At 36.8% G+C, this 25,109-nt stretch overlaps 1 long non-coding RNA gene across 3 annotated transcripts in view; it reads left to right on the top strand.

Moving 5' to 3' along the window:
* Window positions 1-25,109, top strand: part of LOC112917240 (uncharacterized) — a 442,839-nt gene that overhangs the window by 80,227 nt on the left and 337,503 nt on the right. Inside the window, exons 4-5 of one of the 3 annotated variants that reach the window (XR_012002934.1) lie at window positions 12,336-12,386; window positions 24,709-24,826. The exons of the other annotated variants lie outside the window; for them this stretch is intronic. This is a non-coding gene — a long non-coding RNA (uncharacterized lncRNA). The remainder of the gene's footprint in view (window positions 1-12,335; window positions 12,387-24,708; window positions 24,827-25,109) is intronic. 3 annotated transcript variants of the gene reach the window in all.

The raw sequence follows: 25,109 nt of genomic DNA, 5'->3' as shown, positions 1-25,109 counted from the left end.
AAATGTTTCCATACCTAATTGTGGCTATGTTTGTTATTTAAAATTTATTTGTTTTTGTCTTCATCATTTTATATACACTGCTGATTCAATTTTTATCTTGCCTTTTTCCAATTAAAATTATTGTAAAAAATCATTTCCTCATGTTACTGTAAACTATAAAAATAATTTGCGGTGTAGAAAATTACTCCATTGTATATTTGACATTGATCATTTTACTTACTAATTAATCATTAATCATTTCACAATTTTAGATCATTTAGATGGCTTCATTTAAATAAAAAAATATTGCAAATAATGCTGAGAACACCTTGGGCAGACATTTTTTCCCCATTCTATGTTGGATTATTCCATTTGTATGGCCAATAAAACTTTTTTTTTGAACAGTGGAAACTGAGCTTATATTTCTGGAACCTTGAATATAGGTATAATTTGGTGTTGGTTATACTTTTCTAAATGATATCATCTCTGACCCTGGAAGACATTTTCAATTTCTTCCTTTGGTTCTAGCTAGTTTCTGTCTCCAGGTTGATTTTTTTTTTAAAGATTTATTTATTTATTTATGATAGACATAGAGAGAGAGAGAGGCAGAGACACAGGAGGAGGGAGAAGCAGGCTCCATGCAGGAGCCTGACGTGGGACTTGATCCCAGGTCTCCAGGATCCACGCCCTGGGCTGCAGGCAGTGCTAAACTGCTGCGCCACCGGGGCTGCCCTCCAGGTTGATTTTTGGTGGAATTTTTTAATATTTAATTTTCATGGTTTGGCAACAAGTGATATATTCTGCTCTGGGATTTCAGCAGAAGCTTTCTGTAAATCTCAGAATCATGACAGACAATTTATACTCTGTCATGCAAGACCATGATCACTTCCCTGAATCTGAACAACTTGGTAAATTTTGGGAAGCTTCAAGAATGTCTTTTCTGAAAAACCCTGATTCTTTTAATAAGAATGTCTTTTCTGAAAAACCCTGATTCTTTTAATATTCTTTTAATAAGTTCTTTAAGCAGCATAAACTTAAACATTTATAATTGTCTGAATATAGTCATGCCTTTTACTTGATAAATGGTTTCCTTTTTTTTTGTATATTTTTTTTATTCGCGTTCAATTTGCCAACATATAGCATAACACCCAGTGCTCATCCCGTCAAGTGCCCCCTCAGTACCTGTTGCCTAGTCACCCCCACCCACCTCCCCTTCCACTACCCCCTTGTTCATTTCCCAGAGTTAGGAGTCTCATGTTCTGTCTCCCTCTCTGATATTTCCCACTCATTTTCTCTCCTTTCCCCTAAATCTCTTTCACTATTTTTTATATTCCCCAAATGAATGAGACCATATATAATGTTTGTCCTTTTCCGATTGACTTACTTCACTCAGCATAATACCCTCCAGTCCATCCATGTCGAAGCAAATGGTGGGTATTTGTCGTTTCTAATGGCTGAGTAATATTCCATTGTATACATAAACCACATCTTCTTTATCCATTCATCTTTCGATGGACACCGAGGCTCCTTCCACAGTTTGGCTATTGTGGACATTGCTGCTAGAAACATCGTGGTGCAGGTGTCCCGGGGTTTCATTGCATCTGTATCTTTGGGGTAAATCCCCAGCAGTGCAATTGCTGGGCCATAGGGCAGATCTATTTTTAACTCTTTGAGGAACCTCCACACAGTTTTCCAGAGTGGCTGCACCAGTTCACATTCCCAGCAACAGTGGAAGAGGGTTCCCCTTTCTGCACATCCTCTCCAACATTTGTGGTTTCCTGTCTTGTTAATTTTCCCCATTTTCACTGGTGTGAGGTTGTATCTCATTGTGGTTTTGATTTGTATTTGCCTGATGGCAAGTGATGTGGAGCATTTTCTCATGTGCTTTTTGGCCATGTCTATCTCTTCTTTGGTGAAATTTCTGTTCATGTATTTTGCCCATTTCATGATTGGTTTGTTTGTTTCTTTGCTGTTGAGTTTAATAAGTTCTTTATAGATCTTGGAAACTAGCCCTTTATCTGATAGGTCATTTGCGAATATCTTCTCCCATTCTGTAGGTTGTCTTTTAGTTTTGCTGACTGTTTCTTTTGCTGTGCAGAAGCTTCTTATCTTGATGAAGTCCCAATAATTCATTTTTGCTTTTGTTTCCCTTGCCTTCATAGATGTATCTTGCAAGAAGTTGCTGCGGTCTAGTTCAAAAAGGGTGTTGCCTGTATTCTCCTCTAGGATTTTGATGGATTCTTGTCTCACATTTAGATCTTTCATCCAAATAAATGCTTTCCTGTCAGAGTCTGAAGTGAAATGAAATCAAGTTCTGGAAAAAGATAATGGCAGATAATGGCAAAGCTTTCTCCTCCTTATCACAGCACAGGTGGGCCAGCAGGTGTGTACAGCTTATCTGGGAAATGAAAGAATGAGCTAAATGGACATATTTCTAGAGTGTGAACTTCACGGCAGGTGCTCTCTGAAGTAGACAGTCACCAGAGCAGCACTTGTAGTACAGATCTCTCCCCTGCATGGCTAGGAAGAAAAAGGAGGATCCTAAACATGGAACACAGCAAATGGATTTCCAAAATCCATGTCTCTTGCAGCAGGTATCTACTGTTAAAATGGATTAGAAAAACTACCCCATGAAGATCTTTGTTGTTGAATTCTTTTGCAGTGTAATTCCATAGGATTCACATTCACTGGGTGGTACATTATTAATGATAAGGAAATATAGATGCCGGCATTAGTATGCAGCTTAGCATAAGTTAAAGTTGCAGTTGCTGGTTGAACAGATCAAATTTATTTATTTATTTAATTTTTAAAGTATTGAAAACTTTTTTTTCTTCTTTTTTGGAGAAGGAGAGAGAGAGAGAGAGAGAAAGGAGGGGAGAGGCAGCCTAGCATGGAACCTGATGCTGGGCTCAGTCTCATCTACCCTGAGCTGAAATCAAGAGTTGGATGCCTAACTGACTAAGCCACGCAGGTGCTCCTGAACAGACCAAATTTAAAGGAGTCAGGTTATGGCCTAGGTGGACAGATCTTAGAAGACACCTGACCAGAAGGAGCGAGAGTGAGTTGATTGCAGAGAGTTGTCATGGATGTGTGTGTAGTGAATAGGAATGGCTGGATGCTTTAGATCTTCAATCAAGATACTTGATCAATGTCATTTCCTAGGACTGTTGGTGGTGAGTGGATAAAATCATGGAGATTGGACAATAGCAATTGGACCCAACAGCTGGGTCCACGGGGAAAGGATCCCAAAAGAATAAACTAGAGGCATAATGGGAGAAAACTGCAGGAAACTAGAAATATTAATGTTATGGCCTAAGCCCCCAAAACTAACCAGGTTCTTTTCTCATATATCTTTGTGTTTCTCTATGGGGAAGAGACATAGGGAAGGAGAAACCCAAACTGAGCTGTAGTACTGTATCTTGAAACATTTTGTGGATCATATAAATCCCTCAGTTGACGAAACATTATCTCTACATTTGATTTTGATAGGCTAAATAGACCATACCTCTTAGTGGCTTTACTGTACGTCTGTGATGTTATCTAGTTAAAGCAGAGCTGGCTCAGTTAAAGCAAAACAGAACGAAAAATCCTCCTCTCTCCCACTCTAGCAAGGATCAACTTGTTTCTTTTTGAGCTTCTATGTCTCATAATGAATGAAGATAGCTGAAGAAACTAATCCATTGGGGTTTCTTTCTAGAGGTCTACTGAGAAGGGAGAAGACTAAGAAGTAAATTATCAGGGTGACATAGAAGTGATGTCAGAAATCTGAATATGGACATTGTGCTTTGGCTTCTTTGATGGAAGTGTATGGGTGGTTTAGCCCTACTCCGTCTAGACATGTTGAAAAAGCAGATTTCTCTTACTTTAATCTCTTGCCCTACTTGTACTTCTTAGATTATGGTCTAACTATATCTTACTGTAATCTCTTGCCCAACTTGGACTTCTTAGATTATGGTCTAACTATGAATTTTAGCATAGGGATCTCTGCACAGAGAGATGAGACAGTACCTATTCCGTCATGATGACTGTGGAGTAATATATTTAGAAAATAAACATTATAAAAGGAGGCCTTTTGCTAAGTAGGGGTGAAGAAGGTGTTAGAACTATAGGGGTCCTCCAGGGAGAGCTGAAAGATCATAGACCTCCAGATTGTTCTAACAGCATGGTGCATTTGTCTATATTACCACCACTTTGCCTGTGCTGTCAGCCAGCCATTATCAAGGTAAATCATGGCATAAAACTGAATTAAAATTTAAGAAAGGAGAAGAGAAAAATTTCATTAAATTTCCCACAAAATGTAAAACAAATAGGGACTATGTTTAAAAATGAGACAAAAGATTTTACAAACCTAACAAAGAAAAAGCTAAAAAAAGATAAGGATGACATTTTTTATTGAATTTATTGATATTTGATATTTCAAAATAAAGTGGATAAAAACAAAAATAATAAAAGTTAAAGAGAATGATGAAATTATATTTTAAAATAATGGTAAATAAAAGGTATAGAAAAAATATGAGAAAGAGGCTGATAAGCAAAGAAACAAAAATGATTAAACATAAAAATATGTGATTTAAATAAAAGGTAAAAAAGATAAAAGTAAAAGCAGGAAGTAGGAGGATGAGAAAGATGAATTGCAAACATCCATCATCCATCCATTGAGCAACAAGCTAAAACAGTGCTGAGCTGTTTTTCAAAAGACAAAATGTAACCTGGAGAAAATGAGACAAAAATTAACTAACCTACCAGCTGTAAGCCAGCAAGTGGCGGAGTCCTTAGCAGAATTCTCTGAGTTGAAACAGTTTTCCATAGTGCGAGGCCCCATTTAATAGAATCCCTAATGGGTGGAAAGGAGGGTGAGAGAGAGAGAGAAGCGTTTGCTCATACTCCTGCCCTTCAAAACACCTTGGGCACCAGCACCCATGTCAGCATTTCTCAGCAATTAGGAGTACTGGGGCAGGGCCTCAGGGATCAGCAGCCTCAGCCATGTGTGTGGGCTCCTGGGCCCTGCAAATCTACTGCAAATTTAGGTGAAGCAGCTGTAGTTATTCCTTGATTATCCATCAGTTATGGAAGAAAGCACTCGTTTATGTAATTTAAAATGATTTATATTTGACCCCTTGGGTGTGTGGTTTTTTTAATTAAAAAAGAAAGTCCCACATCCCTTTCCTTATCGCTCCCTACGGGTCACAGCTGCTAACACTTTTCTGTTTCATTCTTGACCTTCTTCTATGGATTTAAAACACTTATATGTATAATTGTATCAGATTTTTGTACATAAATAATAATCATAACTAACATATGTTAAATGTTTATAATGTGCCGAGTACTAGAGATATATGGTGTCACAGTCTTTACTTATTTAACCCTGCAGCATTATTTTGATTTTATAGATGTGCAAATTGAGGCAAATGAGATTAAATCACTTGTTCAAGGCCACCCTGCAGATGAGGAGTGGAACAAAGATGTGCATGTAGAATCCCTGTTCTTAAGCATTATGATTTTCTGCTTTACTAATTGGGATCATGTTGTGCCAATTTCATGTAACTTATTTTTACTCTTGGAAATATATCATGGAGCTCTTCTGTGTGAGTACATAGAGATCTACTTCATTCTTTAAATTACTGCACAGTGTTTGACCACATATCAAAATTTAATTGTTCCTTATTTATGAACATTTAGATAGTTTCCAATTTTGGCTACTGGGCACATTTATTCTTATTAATAGATGTTTATTGAGTAGTTACTATATGCTAGGCATTCTTCTTGGTGCCGGGGAATCAACAGTAAACGCAATGGACAAAGCTCACTGCCATAGATTTATTTTCTAGTAGGGGAAACTGACAATAATCAAATAAATGTATTGTCTATATCAAAATATGTAAATCTGTCAGCTTATGATAAGGACAGTGAAGTGGAATAGAATAAAAGGATATATGGTTTGGGGGTATCATTTTATGCAAGCTGATTGCTCACCTATTTTTTTCTCATTTAGGAACAAAACTAATTCTGAGAGAATTATAGACTTACTGAAAGTCACAAAGTAGTACAAATAACACTTTATCCAAATTTCCCCATGGTAATATCTTGCATGAGTATAGTATCATATCAAAATGATGAAACTGGTAATTGTGTAGGCTGTAGACCTCATTCAAATTCTCCCAGTTTTTACATGTACTCATTTGTGTGTGTATGTGCAGTTCTGCGCAGTTTTATTACATGTATAGGTTAATGTAACCACCAATATCTACTCTTAAGTTGCCATTTGAATGAAGCCTAAAAGAAGCAGAGGAGATAGGCCCAGGCATATCTGAATGTGGAGTGCTTTAGGTAAGGTAGCTTAGTATGTGCAAAGGCCCTGAGGTAGGTGGGAAGCAAGTGTGGCTAAAGAAGAGTTTTCATGAGGGAGTGATCACAAAGGTAATGGCTACAGGAGGGAAATCAAAACATCCAGGCCATCTTCTAGGCCATGGTGAAGACTGGTTTTTACTCTGAGTGGGATGTGTAGCTGTTGGAATGTTTTGAGTAGAAGAATTACAAGATCAGACTTCTGTTTTAATTGGATCACTCTGGCTGCAGTATGGAGGACCAGTTAGGAGAGTGAGTCTATGGTTATTCATAGTCAATTACTTCCTTTTTTCCCTGAACAAGAATTACATTTGTACTTTCTTGCCATTTGGTATGTTGTGCCACCCTATAGGAATATCCCTGTGTCTCCCTTCCCCACTGTTGCCCATCTACCTGGTTATCAAGCCTGGACCATGTAGCTGGCTTTGGTTCACTGGAATGTGTGTAGACATGACATATTAAAGTCCTTAAATCAGATTGCATGGGTCTTCTCAGCCTTCTAATATTTTTTTACTGCCTTGAGAGATTCAGACTGGATCCTAGAATGAAAAGACATGTGAAGAAGAGCCACAGTCTCTAGCAAACTTTCAACCCTTGCATAATCACATGGTGGGAAATATGTGTATGTTACCATATACTCTGAAGATATTGGGTGGTTTGTTATTGCAGCAAAGCTGACTAACATAGAATACACTGCAATAGGCCAAATGATGGTGGTTTGGACTAAAGTGTTGGTAATATTTTTCTACATGTCAATTAGGATTTCTAGGCTGAAGGGCATGTGCATTGTGTCAACTTGTCCTTCTGAATGGTTGAGTAAATCTACACGCCTATTGATGTTACAAGAAAATGCTTATTTCCTTGCATGTTAGCAAATAGTGGATGGTACCTATCTTTTTCTTTTTTTAAAATCTTTTTAAAAAAGACTTTCTTATTTTTTTCATGAGAGACACAGGGAGAGAGGCAGAGACACAGGCAGAGGGAGAAGCAGGGTCCTCATGGGAGCCTGATGTGGGACTCGATCCTAGGACCCCAGGATCATGCCCTGAACCGAAGGCAGATGCTCAACCACTGAGCCACCCAGGTGCCTCTTTTTAAAAATCTGATGGCCTAAATGTTATTTTACTATTGTACAAGTACTTCCTTGATTACTAGAGAGACGGGCCATCTTTGCATATTTCTTTTTAGTTCTTTTAGATTAGATTATTATCTAATCCCAACCTACTAATTCCAGTGCTTTTCATATTCTGCCATTATTCTCCCATTTGATAATTTATATAGTTGGACAGCACATAATAGCTCCAGGCCTCAGGTTCCTCATGCATAAAAGAGGTAATAATATCTACAATCATGATACTTATCTCATAAAATTATTGTGGGAGTTAAATTGGACAATACATATGAAAGATTTAAGGCTCTGCCTGGGACCTAACTGTTCAGGAATCTGGCAGCTGAAAAATGTCTTCAGGAAATCAACTATGTACTTGTGAAAGTCCCGAAGGACATTATGCAGCTTACCTGGCACAGAGCAAGGCACAGGGTAGGTAGACATAGCAGGTAGATAGTATTACCCTTGAACACAACATTTTTCATATTATTTTGTGCAGATTTTTAGTCCTGTAGCATGTTATAAAATGTTTAGTTTCTGTTTTTATTTATCTTTTCCATTTTTTTCCCCATAGCCATATGTCAGCACCGTTCCTCATGATGATGTAGATGGCCAACTGAATGAGGAAACCTTTCGTTGTGGCACATATTACCTTATGATCTATTTTAGATATCTCACCCATTCTGCAGCCTCTCAAGTCCACCATCTGCACTTGTCCTCTCACTGCAAGGAAGGGGACTAGCAGAAGAGACAGAATGGGTAAGCCACCTAAAATAGAACACAGGATAATACGTGCGACACTGAAAAACCTTCCTTGTTCCATTGGTGACATATACCCCTGGCTCACATACACCTTTCTCACGTGTCCTCTTCCCCTGTTAGTGCAAAGGCATTCTTGTCACAAGAGATTAATAAGATATTATAGACTTAAATAGTTTCCTTTGCCTTTCTCCTACTGAGTCATTTAAAAAATTGTGTTTCATTCCTCCTAGAAGTTCAGCCAAAAATGGGCAAATAATAGGCTTCCTAATTTTTTCTTCTGTGGGAGTGTATCTGTAGCAGATTCACATTTCTTCCTCATTCAATGGCAATCGGAGGGATTCCTCCCTCCCTCATTTTGTTGTGGTCTCTACATATCTCTGAAAATATCTCTTCCAACTTAATTTTCCAATGTGGTGAAACAGACAAGTGTGTCTAACACAAAGTGAACAGGAAATAAGAAAATATTTTTATGCACAGAGAATGCAAGTGCTGTCCAAAGTCAGTTAATTAAAAAACATCAATCTATGCAAACATAAAGAAATAGTCCAGCTGGGAAATTAAACCAGTTTAGAATTCAGTAAAATCTACTTATTTCCAGTGTGTCTCTAAGTTTAGAGAAAACATTTTGCTTGAATGTTTACATAATCGTGTGATGGGATATTTCTCCAAAAATATTGTCATTATCCCCAAGGTGAGTATTTTTTCTTTTGTCTAGAATTTATGTAAGGTAGTAACCTATGCTTTGTAAATCATACATATAGACTGGAACTAGAGGGACAACAATTTTTTTCTGCATCTAAACTCAGTTTGGATGAAATCTTGAACTACTATGGTATTGTACTTCTCAGATTAACAAGGGGGGGGGGAATTAGCAAAGAGCAAAGGTAAGCTCTAAAGAATTTGGTTGCTTGGGTCTGCTTGATAAAATGTTTTGGTTTTCCTTATAAAAAGAATTAATATTAATTGCAAATCCTTTGGTGATCAAAAATACAAAGGAAATGCAATCAAATATTGGTACGTGGCTCTCACTATTGCGAGTCAAATAATGTTCTCACAAACAATGGTGACTTGTTTATCTAACCTCATTGTTCCTTATAATGACTTTTTGGGATAGTTAAGGGAGATTCCATTAATCCCATAAATGTTTTTAGGAGAAAATTTTCTAAAATATGTGGCAACCTTTCTTTTTTGTTAGGCTTATTGAAGATAAATTAAACTTCCTAATGGATAAGGGAAATCTCATAAACACTCATTATTTTGCAGTGCTGAAAGAGTTGAGAGTGCTAAAGTACCAATAGCAATCCTCTTCATACTAGCTAACATTTGTGATCATATAGGATACCGTGTGTGGGCATACTTTTAAGTGCTTTATTCATTTAACTCATTTCATTCTTAGAAGAACCCTAAGAACCAGTATAGCTCTCAATGTTGCAGATGAGTTAGACGAGGCACAAGGGCAAGATAGTTTAGTAATTAACCCACAGTGGCCCTGCTCAGAGGTGTTAGTGCCAGGATTCATGTTCAGGCAATCTCTCCCCAGAGCCTAACCTCTCAGGTTTTATGGCCTCTGAGATAGGCATGGGTTCAGGCTCATGTCTGAATTTTGGCTTTGCCACTTGGTGGTTGAGTGAAGTGGTAAGTTGCCTAACTTTTCCAAGTTCTCATTTCCTTATCTTTAAATGGGATGATAATGGTACTGACCTTACACGTTGCAAGGAGAGAATGAAATAGTGCAGGCAAAGAACTTGGCATTTAGGAAGACATTGAGATGTACTAGTTTTTTGTTGCTGCTCTTTTTATTTCTCCTCTTATGCAAAAGAGTGAGAACCCACATGTGCTCCTGTGATACGGGGAAATATCGTTCACTGGAAAAATGGCCCTCACATTGCTAATTTTGGTTTGTTTTTGAAACTGTGATTATGTTTTTTTGTCCTTGTTGGTTGTCTGCTGTCCCTTTTTGATGCCTTGGGAGGGCAAGAGCATAGGCTCCCAAAATCTACGTTACTTTTCTAAGCCACAGTTTCCCTGCTATAAAATGGGGATGGATATTTTTAATAAAACAGCTCCACCGAGTTGCGAATATGGTATTGTTGTTTTGTGGTCTGGATAAGAATTTTGAGAAAATACTCTATATCTTAAGATGCCCTCGGTATAACCTTTCTAGTATGTGATGTTTTCCACAACTTTATTTCCAAATTTGTCTCCTTACTTTAGCATTTTTTTTTTTTTTTTACTTTAGCATTTTAAATTTGGTCAGAACCAACTCATTCATTCCTTCTTATTTTTCCCAAATGCTTGATTGCTTTTGAATGTCTCCTCTGTTTGTCTTTCATTTCTCAGTGCTGGCAGATTTGGTGTATCTGTTGCCATCAGTTGGGGTGGTTTGGCGGGGAAGGTTTCCCCAAGGGAGAGAGCATTCACCATCTCTTTTATGGGTAAAGCATGTTGGCTTCAGTTGCCAGTTTTGACACTTTCATCTTGTTGAAATTGATTTTATGTATCTTTCTTGAAACAGTTATAACTCCATTCTCTATTTTCCCGATGTTGTTTGTACAGACCTATTTCATCTGGTTCTTTTTTGTCCTTGTATAGAGCATATTGTTGTTGTATAGATAGAATATAAATAATTATAATGTCTATACTTTTAAAGGGAAAATACTACACAGTTGTGTGTGGATGAATTGTTAGGCGTGAAAACAACAAGCTGATGTCAACTTTCAAGTTCCTTCTCTGCCTGTGGTAAAGGCTCCTGAGCCTATTGATCAGTCTTAGTTCAGGCTGGGGGAAATGGTGTGGAGGATACTGGCAGGGAAAGTTCTGTTGTGGAAACAGTTACATCATAGGGAGAAATCATAAAAGAGTATGATACACAAAATCTACCAAGGGATCCTTGATATCTATGACATTATTTTTAAGAGCTCTCAATTCTTTTTAGTTTTTAAAATCTGGCAATGACTTCATTCATCTGTTGGCACTTTAGGCTTAAAACTTTTTGTTATTTTTGTATGGTTCAAAAAAATAAAACAGTAGTATTTAAGGGGTAACATGAAGAAGTATCACTCTTGCCTGTTTTTGATCACTTCATTTTTACACATTTGCCTCATCTTCTTTTATTAGTTTCATATCTTTGAAATATACAAGCAAAGATAAATATATATATTTCTTATTTATCCCTTTCTTACACAACTTTCTTCTTCCTCTTCCTCCTCCACCCCTCCCCTAACTCTCCCTTCATCCTCCTTCTTCTTCCATAACAATATATCATAGGCATCTTTCTATATCAGTATCTAGAGATAAGTGGGCATATTAATGTACATAACTGATTTTATATAGATACACACTTGGCTTATTTTTCCTTTTTTTTTTCTGCTACAAATAATGCTATAGTGAATAACCTTGTATGTGTGTCAACTAGCACATGGGAAGTTTACCTTGGATAAGTTCCTAGAATTGCAATTGCTAGGTGGAGGAGGGAGAATGCATTTGGAAGTTTTAGTTATGGCCAAATGGCTCTCCACAGGGCACATGCATGTTGGTCAGCAAAGTAGGAGGTGCCTCTTTGCCCTCAGTTTTGACAGCAGCATATGTTATCAAATGCTAGGCTTCTGAGAAATGTCATATTGTAGTTTAATTTTATTTGAATTTCATTTATTGTAAGTGATATCAGGTATTTTGGACAGGTTAAAGGGTGTTGGTCTCTTTTCCCTCAATCCCTAGGTGGGTTTTTTTTTTTTTTTTTTTTACATATTAAGGGAAATTAGGCTTTTGATTATCGTATGAGTCATAATTTTTTTGGCCAGTTTGTTACTTATTTTTTGGCTTTGTTTAAAGTATCTAATAGAAATTTTAAAAAATTTATGTAATAAATTTGTCAGTCTTTTTTTTTAAATGACTTTTGGACTTCGATCACAGGTCAGAAAGGTCTTCCTCTGTCCAAAGTTATAGAGGAAGTAGTCAGTGTTTTCTTCCAGCAATTTTACAGTTTCATTTTTTTATATTTAAATTTCTGATTGTCTTGGATCAAATATCCAGAATGTGATTCATTGTCACAGCATTATGCATTTTATTATTACTTGTTTTTCATATTTTTAAAAATTATAATTCCAGTATAATTAACATACAGTATATATATATGTTTCAGGGGTACAATATAGTGATTCAATAATTTCTACATTACACAGTGCTCATCCCGGTGAGTATACTCTTAATTCTCTTTACCTATTTCACCCACCCCGACTCATCTCCCCTCTGGTACCATCTGTTTATTCTCTAAAGTTAAGAGTCTGTTTTTAGTTTGTCTTTTTTTCTTTGCTCATTTTTTTTCTTAAATTCCACATATGAGTGAAATCATATGGCATTTGTCTTTCTCTGACTTATTTCACTTAGCATTATTCTCTAGATCCATCCAAGTTACTGCAAATGGCAAGATTTTATTCTTTTATATGGCTGAATAATATATATATACATCTACCACCTCTTCTTTACCCATTCATCTATCAATGGACACTTGGGCTGCTTCCATAATTTAGCTATTGTAAATGATGCTGCAGTAAACATGGGAGCACATGCATCCCTTTGAATTAGTGTTGGTTTTTTTTTTAAGATTTTTTATTTTTATTTATTTATTTATTTATTTATTTATTTATTTATTTTTTTAAGTTTTCTTTATTTATTTATGATAGTCACAGAGAGAGAGAGAGAGAGGCAGAGACACAGGCAGAGGGAGAAGCAGGCTTCATGCAGGGAGCCTGATGCGGGACTCGATCCTAGGACTCCAGGATCATGCCCTGGGTGGAAGGCAGGTACTGAATTGCTGAGCCACCCAGGGATCCCCCTGAATTAGTGTTCTTATATTTTTGGGTTAAATACCTAGGTGTGCAATTACTGGATTTGTAGGGTAGTTTCATTTTTAACTTTTTAAGGAAACTCCATACTGTTGTCCACCATGGCTATACCAGTTTGCATTCCCACCAACAGTGTATGAGGCTTCCTTTTTCTCCATGTCCTTGCCAACACTTGTTTGAATTTTTTGATTTTAGCCATTCTGACAGGTGTGACATTGATACCTGGTTGAGGTTACACCTGTCATTTCCCTGATGATGAGTGATGTTGAATATCTTTTCATGTGTTTGTTGGCCATCTATATGTCTTCCTTAGATAAATGTCTATTCATGTCTTCTGCCCATTTTTAATTGGAGTATTTGTTTTTTGGGTGTTGTGTAAGTTCTTTATGTGTTTTGGACCCTGACCAGACAAATCATTTGCAAATATCTTCTCCCAGTCAGTAGGTTGCCTTTTAGTTGTATTGATTGTTTCCTTCACTGTGTAGATTATTTTGATGTAGTCCCAACAGTTTATTTTTGCTTTTGTTTCTCTTGCCTCAGGAGACATATCTAGAAAAATATTGCTGTGGCCGATGTCAGAGGAATTACTGCCCATGCTCTTTTCTAGGATTTTTATGGCTTCAGGTCTCACATTTAGGTCTTTAATCGATCTTGAGTTTATTTTTGTGTAAGAAAGTGATCCAAAAAAACCAAAACAACAACAACAAAAAAAAGTGATCCAGTTGTGTTCTTTTGTATGTTGCTGTCCAGTTTTACCTTACATCATTTGTTGAAGAGACTTTTTCCCATTCTTTCCCACTTTTTCCCATTCTTTCCTTATTTGTCAAATATTAATTGACCATGTAATTGTGCACTTATTTCTAGGCTCTCTATTCTATTCCATAGATCTGTGTGCCTTTTTTGTGCCAGTACCATACTTTTTTGATTATTGCAGCTTTGTAGTGTATCTTGAGGTCTGTGATTGTGATACCTCCAGCTTTTTTTTGTTCTTTTGCAATATTGCTTTGGCAATCCCATACAAATTTTGGGATTATTTGTTCTAGTTCTATAAAGAGTGCTGTTGGCATTTTGATACAGATTGCATTAAATCTGTAGATTGCTTCAGGCACTATGGACATTTTAACCATGTTTGTTCTTCCAGTTAATGAGCATGGAGTTTTGTTCTATTTGTTTGTATCATCATTTTCTTTCACCATTGTTTTAAAGTTTTTAGAGTACAGGCCTCTCACTTCCTTGGTTAAGTTTATTCCTAGGTATTTTATTACTTTTGATGTGATTGTAAATGGGGTTGTTTTTTAAATTTCTCTTTCTGCTACTTTATTATTAGTGTATAGAAATGCAATGAATTTTTATTTATTGATTTTGTATCCTGTGACTTTACTGAATTCATTTATCAGTTATAGTAGTTTTCTTGGTGGAATCTTTAGGGTTTTCTCTATATAGTACCATGTCATCTGCAAATAGAGAAAGTTTGACAACTTCTTTATCTATTTGGATGCCTTTTATTTCTTCCTGTTGTCTGATTGCTGCAGCTAGGACTTAGAGTATATGCTGAATAAACGTGATGAGAGTAGATATCCTTCTTGTCTTGTTTCTGATATTAAGGGAAAAGGTGAAAAGCTCCTTGTTTTTCCCTGTTGACTATGCTGTTAGCTGTGTTTTTTTTTTCATATATGACTTTTATTATGTTGAGTAATATTCTTTCTAAACATACTTTCTTGAGGGTTTTTTTTTTTTTTATCATGAATGGGCATTGTACTTTGTCCAAATGGTTTTTCTGCATCTATGGAAATGATCATGTTTTTCTAATTTCTTTTGTTTATGTGATGTTATCACATTGATTGACTTGCAAATATTGAACCACCCTTACATCCCAGCAATAAATGATCATGGTGAATGATTTTTTTTAATGTATTGTTGGAATCAGTTTGCTAATATTTTGTTGAAAATTTTTGTGTCTCTGTTCATAACTGATATTGGCCTTTAGTTCTCTCTCTCTCTCTCTTTTTTTGTAGTGTTCTCATCTGTTTTGGTATCAGAGTATTGCTGGCCTCAGAATAAACTTGGAAGCTTTTGTTTCTCTTCTATTCATTGGAATTGTTTGGGAAGAATATATATCAACTCTTTTTTTTTTTAATTTTTTTTATTTATTTATGATAGTCACACAGAGAGAGAGAGAGGCAGAGACACAGGCAGAGGGAGAAGCAGGCTCCATGCACCGGGAGCCCGACATGGGATTCGATCCTGGGTCTCCAGGATCGCGCCCTGGGCCAAAGGCAGGCGCCAAACCGCTGCGCCACCCAGGGATCCCTATATCAACTCTTCTTTGAATGTTTGGTGGAAGTCATCTGTGAAGCCATCTGGTCCTGGACTTTTGTTTGTTAGGAGTTTTTTGATTACTGATTTAATTTCATTGCTGGTAATCAGTGTGTTCATTCAAATTTTCTATTTCTTCCTGATTCAGTGTTGGGAGATTATATGTTTCTAGGAATTTATCCACGTTAGCATGTAATTTTTGATCATATTCTCATATAATCCTTTGTATTTCTATGGTGTTGGTTATTGTGTCTCCTCTTTCATTTCTGATTTTGAGTCCTCTTTCCTTCTTTTTTTTGGTGAGTCTGGTTAAAGGTCATTTTCTTGATCTTTTCACAGAAGAAGCCCCTTGGTTTCATTGATCTATTCTATTGTCTTTATTATTTTCTAGTTTCTATTTCATTTATTTCTGCTCTAATTTTTATTATTTCCTTCTTTTCCTTCTACTGGTTTTGGGTTTTACTCCTTTTTTTTTTTTTTTTTTTTTTTGGTAGCAATTTTAGGTGTAATATTAGGTTGTTTATTTGAGATTTTTCTTGCTTCTTGGGGTAGGCCTTTATTGCTATAAACTTCCCTCTTAGAACACCTTTTGTTGCACCAAAAGACTTTGGACCATTAGTTTTTATTTTCATTTGTCTCAATGTGTTTTTAATTTTCCCATTTGATTTCTTGGTTGACCTATTCCTTCATTGTTTAGTAGCATGTTCTTTAACTTCCATGTGTTTGTGTTCTTTCCAGACTTTTTTCCTTGTGATTGTTTCCTAGTTTCTTAGCTTTGTGGTTTGAAAAGATGCATAGGATGACTTCAATGTTTTTGAACTTGTTGAGACTTATTTTGTGGCCTAATATATGATCCATATGCACTTGAATGTGTATCCTGCAATTTTGGGATGAAATATTCTGAATATCTCTGTTAGATTTCTCTGGTAATATGTCATTCAAAGCCATTGTTGATTTTCTGTCTGGGTAATCTATCCATTGATGAAAGTGGGGTGTTTAAGTCCTCTACTATTATTACTATTAATTATTTACTTTATGTTTGTTATTAGCTGCTTTATGTATTTGGGTGCTACGATTTTAGGTGCAAAATTCTTACATCTTTTTGTTGGATTGATCCCTTTATGATTATGTGTGTCTGTGTTTGTCTCTTGTTACAGTCTTTATTTTAAAGTCTTTTTATGTAAGTCTTGCTACTCCAGCTTTCTTTTCACTTCTATTTGTATGATAAATGATTTTTCACCCTTTTACTTTCAATCTGCATGTGTCTAGATCTGCAATGAGCCTTTTATAGGTAGTATATACATGGGTCTTTTTTTTTTCTTCAATCCATTCCATCACCTTATGTCTTTTGATTGGAGTGTTTAGTTCATTACATTTGAAATAATTATTGATAGGCATGTTCTTATTACAATTTTGTTACTTGTTTTACAGTTGTTTTAGCAGTTTTCCCCTGTTCCTTTCTTTTCTTGCTCTCTCATGGTTTACTGTCTTTCTTTAATAATATACTTGGATTCTTTTTCTTTACTTTTTTGCATATTTATTACCAGTTTTGATTTGTGGTTTGATTTGTGGTTACTGTTAGGTTTATTTATGTCATCTCATGCATATTGCAGTCAATTATATTAAGTTGATGGTCATTTAATTTAACCTATCCTTACAGCCCTAAAATTTTACTCCACTCCCCTCCACATTTTATGTATGTGGTGTCATACTTTACATTCTTATATTTTGTGAATCCCTTGACTGATTTGTACAGATATAATCAATTTTACTGCTTTTATGCTTCCTACTTTTCTTACCTGTGCTTATGGTGTTTCTTTCCACTCACAGAGTCTCCTTTAATATTTCTTGTAAGACTGGTTTAGTAGTGATAAATTCTTTTGCCTGAGAAACTCTTTATCTTTCCTTTTATTCAGAATGAAAGCCTTGCTGGAGGGAGTATTCTTGGATTCAGATTTTTTTCTTTCAGCACTTTGAGTATGTCATGTACCTCCCTTCTGGCTTGCAAAGTTTCTGCTGAAAAATGAGGTTTCCCTTGTACGTAACCATTTTCTTTTCTCTTGCTGCTTTTAGAATTCTCTCTTTAACACTGCTTTTTCTCATTTTAACTATTATTTGTCTTGGTGTGGACCTCCTTGGGTTGATTTTGTTAAGGGCTCTCTGTGTCTCCTGAATCTGGATGACTGTTTCCTTCCCAAGATTCAGGAAGGTAGCTTCAGAAAGTAGCTGCTATTTCTTCAAATAAATTTTCTGCCCCCTTCTTTCTCTCTTTTCCTTCTGGGATCTCTGAGTTGTGAAAGTTATTATACTGGATGGTGTCTATGAGTTCCCTTAATCTATTCTCATTTTTAAAAAAAGATTTTATTTATTCATTCATGAGAGATACACAGAAAGAGAGAGAGGCAGAGACACAGGCAGAGGGAGAAGCAGGCTCCATGCAGGGAGCCTAATGTGGAACTCGATCCCGGGTCTCCAGGGTCAGGCTGTGGGCTGAAAGCAGCACTAAACCACTGAGTCACCTGGGCTGCCCTATTCTTATTTTTATTTTTTATTTATTTTTATTTTTAATTAATTTATTTTTTTCTTATTCTCATTTTTAGTTACTCTTTTCTTCCTTCCTCCCTTTCTTCTTTCTTCTTTCTTTCTTTCTTTTCTTTCTTTCTTTCTTTCTTTCTTTCTTTCTTTTTCTTTCTTTCTTTCTTTTTCTTCTTCTTCTTCTTCTTCTTCTTCTTCTTCTTCTTCTTCTTCTTTTCTTTCTTTTTTTCTTTCTTTTTTTCTCCTTCCTTCCTTCCTTCCTTCCTTCCTTCCTTCCTCCCTTCCTTCCCTTTTTCCAGCTTGATTGCTTTCCATTACTGTTTTCCAGGTCACTGATTGGTTCTTAGCTTTCTAGTCTATTTTGCATTCCCTTTAGTATTTATTCACTTTATTCTTTTTAAAAAAATCTATACCTTTACTTTTCAGTAAGTTTATTTTTTTAAGTTTTATTTATTTGTTTAGAGAGAGTGTGTGAGTAGGGGGAGGTACAGGGGGAAAGGGAGTGCAGAGCTTGTTGTGGGGCTTGATCCCATGACCCTAAGATCATGACCTCGCCAAAACCAAGAAACAGACACTTAGCTGACTAAGCCACTAGGTTCCCCTACTTTTCAGTAAGCTTAAATTCTTGAGGGGTATAGCATTACATGGGTGCTGTGGCCAGTGGTTTTAGTGGGAAATTTGCTTTGGAATTTGGCATGAACTGTGCCACTGTTTCCATGAGCATGAGTTACTTTCCCCCAGATTACTCTGGTTTTATTTGTTTTGCACCAGGAGTCACTGTGTTTTTCTTTGGTTTGTACACATAAACACATCTTTTGCCTAGATAGAATTCAGTTTCATCTCAAGCATAAACATCTTCAATTTTAAGAAGAGCTGTGTTTCACCTGGTTCTGGAGACCCCACAGATAGCCAGCAAAAATGGCCTTGGACCACAGCCTTCCAGACATACTCATCATTTTAGGAGTCCTTTCCCAACAGGCCTCCACTGGCTCCAAAATGTTGGCACTCTTTAGTGCATTTTTAATTTCAGTTATTGACTTCCTCATTTCTGATTGGTTCTTACTTAGGTTTTCTGTCTCTTTGTTGAGGGTCTTAAGTCCTCCACTCTTTTCTCATGTCTAGTGAGTATCTTTATGACCATGATTTAAAATTCTCTATGAGGCATCTTATTTATCTCTTTTGCTTAGGTCTCTTGCTGTTGTTTTGTCCTGTCCTTTAATTTGGTACGTATTCCTCTGTCTCCTCATTTTGTCTAACTCTCTGTGTCTATGTGGTAGGAAAGTTAGCTATGTATCCTGCTCTTTAAGTAGTGGCTTTGTGAAGAAGAGTCCTGCAGTGCCCTGCAGCTCAGTGTACCCTGTTCACCAGAGTCTAGCACTTCAGAGGTGTCTCCTATGGGTGTTGCCTGTGCCTTATTCTTGTGGCTGAGCCATATTTGCCTTTAGTCCAGTTGTCTGTAATGGCTCTCTTTGCCCAGTGTGGGACGGATTTGGTCCCTGTGTTGTTAATGGGCCAGTCTGGGACTGTCTTGGGCTTGAGCTGGTTCAGACCAGGCATTTGCCAGCTGCAGTTGAACTGGACTGCAGAGTATTCTTCCTGTGTTGTCTCCTGAGCAGCTTTTGTTGCTGGGCAGGGCATATAGTCAGACTGGGTGCCTTCCCCCAGTCTACTGCTGAGGTCACTTTCAGACTGGTATGTGTGGTTATCTTCCATTCTCCCTGGGGCAGGATTCACTTTGGGGTGGTTCTAACCCCTGTTAGGGCTGCTTGAACATTGCTAGACTTGTGGTGCTACTTTGGATGGACTCCTGCTAAGGTCGTGTTGGAGGGAGTGGGTCTGTAGGACAGCATGGAGGCAGGGGTGCATGGTGTTAGCAGGATTTGTGCTGATCTGGTCTGCTATGAGAGGTGACCTGGAACTTCTCTGGAAAATTCCTGCTCAGGTTGGGTTGAAGGGCACTGGTTCACAGAAGAGCATGGAGGTGAGGTGTGCTGTCAGCAAGCTAGGTGGACAGTGTTCATGCCATTTCTGTAGGTGTTTTTGTATTTAAGCTGGGTGGGGGGAAGGAAATAGTGCCCATTGTTTTTTTGTTGTTGTTTGTTTATTTTGTTTTGGGGGAAGTTTCCCAAAGATCCTTGTCTTGCCTCTGTAGCACATGCTTTGAGATTAGTAAAGAGGTCTCTCTCCGATATACCCCCGCCATTTTTTTTTTATATGCTACTTCTATGCTGTATCTCTATGGCACTGTTTGTTGTGCTTTATCTTTAATGGTGAGGCCTCCATTTCCTATCTCTCTCCAGCTCTGCTAGTGCTGACTTCCTTATTTTAAAGTTCTAGGTGTTAAGTCCTGTTGATTATAAGGACTCATGATGTTAACCCCCTCTGATTTTCAAAGCCAAATGTTGTGCAGATTTGTCTTCCCTGTTGTGGGTCCTTTGTGCCAGAAATGTCTGGTTGGGGTCTCCTCCTCTGTATCCATGGCATGCTTTTTTCCTGCAGATAATCCTACAGGTCAGTTTGGCTTTAAACTGCACCTCTGCCTTTCTTACTCTCTTTGATGTGGCTCTTCTCTACATTTAGCTGTGGAGAGTCCCCTTTGCCAGTTTTTGGGTTGTTTTTTGGGTTATTTCCACTGATGTGGGTGTTATCTGGGTGTATCTGTGGGATGAAGTGAGTCAGATATCCTCCTACTCCACTGTCTCCTTTCATAGCACCATATATTTTAAAAAGCTATCTTTCCCTCACTGATTTGAGATGTTGTACATATTTGGGCCTATTTTTGGACTTTGTGTTCCATTGGTGTCTATGTCTATTTGCATGGCTATAATATAGAAATTTTTTTTTCCTCATGAAGCTCTAAATAATTAAAAAGAGTTGTAGAAGCCTATCAATCACAGGGGCCTTTACCTCTTTACACAAAATGATCTGAATTTTGATCACACAGTGAGAAGCAATAAAGTGACCTAAGAACTTAACTCAAAAACTATAAAAATATTGAAAAGAAAATTCATGGAAGTCTATGGGAAATCATAAATGAAGGCACAGGAAGTTTTTTCTCCAGTATTTTGATTTGATTCTTCATCTTCTAAATTCTCCATTGTAATTATAAAATAAAATAAAAACTAAGGTTAAAATCTCATTTTCAAAATAAAATAAAAATAAAAATATTCCAATTATTTGACATTGTAGACCTGTGATATTTGGTGAGTTAATTATTCTGACCAGAAATAAAATACTTGTTTGGATATAGCTTATTGTCTGTTCTTGCTTCCAGTCTAGCCTTCCTCATCTTCATTTTTGGTACCACTGTCAGTGTGATCATTCGTAAATATGATCATGCCAATCTCCTATATGAATGGTTCAGTGAACCTTTATTGGTTGTATGATAGGCTGGCTGAAGTTATTATTAATGTCAGCAAAGCCACCTAAAAGTCAAAAATTATTTTTGAACTTTAATTATGCTTTATACAGAAGTGATAGATACAGGGAAGAATGAAGCAATGCTTGTCCCTGGCCCTATAATGTTTATGATCTAATGGAAAATGCTCATAGGAACCAAGTGATTATAGAGAAGTGTAATATGGGCTGTAATAGGATATTAGGCTACCCGTTTAGCCTTGTCACCTACAAATACCCCACTCTCCAGCTATGACAAACTGTGCAGTCTCTGGAGCTAACCACTCTTGCTCCTCTATATGCTTTTGCATTTGTAGCATTTTCTTGGAATACTGGGTCTATCTGGTGGATTCCATCATGACTCATACAAAGCAGCTTCTCTGGAAAACTTTCTTGTACCTTCTGTGGGGAATTAGCTCAATGCCTGCCCCACCCGACCCCTGCCTCCTTTGTGCTTTCATTTTACTCTGTATATACTTGTCTCATTCATTTGTCTTATGGTATTGAAGCTATCTGTTTGCTTTTCTACCCTTATAAACTGTGAGTTATTTGGGAATAGGGATGGCAGGAATGGGTCATCTTACTTAAATGATAGTAATTTTGTGTATAATCAACTCTCTGGAGGAGCTTTGCTAAATAGAAGACAAGTAGTAACTGAAGGAAATGGAATTATTTATTGGATAGTAGGAATGATCAAAAGAGAATGCAAATTTGATATTTACTCTGATGTACATTTCTTGCTTTCAACACCAGAAAAGCATGGAGATAACTGTTTTCTCTAATTTTCTCATGTTATCCACCTTTTTTTAATTAAAAAGAAAAATATAATTCTATCTCAGTGACTTTTTTTCAAAGGCCATAAAGCTTAAAAGTATCATGTGTGGGATGTACCACTGTAAATACAGGTGGGTGACCTAGTGGCTTTAATACTATATTCAAAGCAATCACAGCAGTGATATACTCAAAAGAAGCTTAAGATGTTTCTATTTGCAGCCCACAGAACTTGTCTAAGGACATATTCTTTTAAATACTTAAATCAGTTGTCTGAACAAAGGAATCAAAGTGATTAAAACTTTTTTTTTAATTGAAGTACAAGTGACAGCCCATGTTACATTAGTTTCAGGTGTACAACATAGTAACTCAACAGCTACACATGCTGTGCTTACTGCAAATGCAGCTACCATCTGTCACCATACAGTGCTATTCCAGGATGACTTTTTTTTTTTTTTTTTTTAATTTTGGTCTAAAGAGGGAGAGAGTGATTGTTAGGAAGTTCTTTTTTCAAGGAAACCACAATTTCTGGACAGGTTGGTGGTGTAACGGAGGAAATGGGAGCAAAAGACAGGGATCTAGCTTAGCAGGCTTGGTATGCTGTGGAAAATATTCTTTGACATATCTGGAAGGGAAATGGTGAGGTTAGAATAGATATCCCTTGTGGATATGTAGAGGGAAGATTTGAGGATTATGAGTTTGGAGGAAGGAAGGTATTTCTGTGAAAGACCATGAGAACTTGAACCCGTGTAGTGAAAGGAGAGAGGAGGTAGGAAGGGAGACAGGAGAACCATTTTAAAAGAAGAATCACAGGACTTGATGAATGGTCAGATGTGGAAATGGCTGAGACAAAGGCGGGTTTCTGAAAAGTCTAGCTGCTCCTTAGAACATCCTGTTGAGAATATAGTGGTTTTTGCATGATCATTGATGTTGAGGTCCTTTTGATAGTCTCACTGTTGTCTGTCTCCTGCCTTTGAGTCAAAAGCAGCACCACCAAATAACAAAAATGAAATAATTTCCCCCAAATACACAAATCCAGCTTTATCTGATTATCTTTCCTTGTGCTTTTTATTTTTAATATTTATTGAGTATTCACTATGTATTTAGCGACTATTTAAAGAATTTACATGAATTAACTGATTTATTCTCACAAGAACCCTATGAAGCAGGTGGTTGTTTTTGTTTTTACAGATGAGGCAATTGAGTCTCTGACTGATTAGGTAATTTGCATGAGTATCCCTTCCAGCCACTGTCAGTTAGTGGCATTTGGGCCTTGAAACTCAAGCAGCCCACCTCCCAATCTTATCATCTCAATCATTATATTTTACAAATGGAATTGTTTTCTTTTTTCTTTTTAGATTTAATTTATTTATTCATGACAGATACACAGAGAGAGGCAGAGACATAGGTAGTGGGAGAAGCAGGCTCCCTATAGGGAGCCTGATGTGGGACTAAATCCCAGAACCCTGGGATCACAACCTGAGCCAAAAGCAGACACTCAACCACTGACCCAACCCAGGTGCCCCAGATGGAATTGTTCTCTTAATTTCTTCTTCAGATTGTCCATTGATGGGGTATTAGAAACACAGATGATTTTTGTTTGTTGATCACATACCCTAAAATTTTGCTGAATTTGTTAACTTGAGCAGTGTTTCTGTGGATTGTTAGGGGCTGCTGCCTCAGAGTTTTGTTAGATATTTTTTTTCTTTCCAAATCTGTCTCTATTGATTTAATCTAGAACATCCAGACCTTAAAAAATATCTTTTTTATAGATATTTAAAATATCATTTTAAATGATATTCTTCTTCTCCTTCTCCTCTTTCTTTTATTGTTTGGTTTAGAGAATTTGTTTGTTAAAAAAGAAAAGACCTGGGGCACTTGTGTGGCTCAGTTAAACTTCAGACTCCTGATTTCGCCTGAGGTCATGATCTTACAGTAGTGAGATCTAGCCTAGGGTGGGGCTCTGTGCTCAGCATGGAATATGCTTCAGATTCTTTCTCCTTCCCCCTCTACTCCCCCTCTTCCTGCACAATCTCTTCCATAGATAGATAGATAAATAAATAAATAAATAAATAAATAAATAAATAAATAAATCTTTAAAAAAATAGACCTAAAAATGAAGAAAATATTTAGTAACATTTTGAAAGTGCTAAATAAGTAAAGTGTTAAAGGCAAGCAATGCTATAATCAATTAAGACCACCATAAGGTTCTGTGGATTGATTTGTTTTGGTTGGAGAATTAAGTGGAATTACAGCAATATCAGTTACTATGATCAAATGACCCTCATCTAATTAGGTAATTTAGATAGCCCACTCATCCTGGCAAATTGTGGCTGCTTAAATCTGTTCTTGATTTGAAGGAAATGTGGCAATTTAACTTCCTTTCATAGTAAAAAAAAATAACTTGTTCCTCTCTCCTTGCTAATTTATGGTTCCTTGAAAGTCAGGGTTGACTCTTTGTTTCCCAGATGGGTCTTCCCTTCCCTTCCCCTGTCCCACGTCTTTTTTTTTTTTTTTTTTTTTTTTTGAGTTTTAAAATTAATATCCTTTCATTTTTATTATGCATTTATAAGACATATGTTGAATTTTACTGACATTAATGTAAGATGCTAAGACCACATTCTTTTCCCACCATTTTAATGTCTGACCCAGACCAGTGCTTCCTGCTTTTGAAACCTTGACCTTCGCCCCTGGGTTATGATGGATATACAACAAATGGAGCATATCATAGCATTTCAGGACCAGGAGAGACCTTGGAAGTCACTTTCTGGTGAGAAATTGTAACACTCACTCCACACTCCTATTTTCAGGATTTCAGTACATCTTGGAAATGTTGATGCATATGGTGCATATCTCATTCTCAGTGTCATAATAGAGAAATGAAGACATTTACCTCCAAGTTAACAGAGAATAATAAATAGCAACTAATTACTTATATTCAGATACAGTGCTCTGGCTTCTGGTTCTCAAAGACAGGGAAGGAAAAAGCAGAAACCAAAAATCACGGTAAAGGAGAAGAGTTAGAGATTTGCCATATCTTTTCTAAAGATCTA

Source organism: Vulpes vulpes, chromosome 8, assembly GCF_048418805.1.
Source record: "Vulpes vulpes isolate BD-2025 chromosome 8, VulVul3, whole genome shotgun sequence".
Classification (NCBI taxonomy): Eukaryota; Metazoa; Chordata; class Mammalia; order Carnivora; family Canidae; genus Vulpes; species Vulpes vulpes.
The sequence above is the reverse complement of the archived record's forward strand: the minus strand, read 5'-3'. Positions and strand labels throughout refer to the sequence as shown.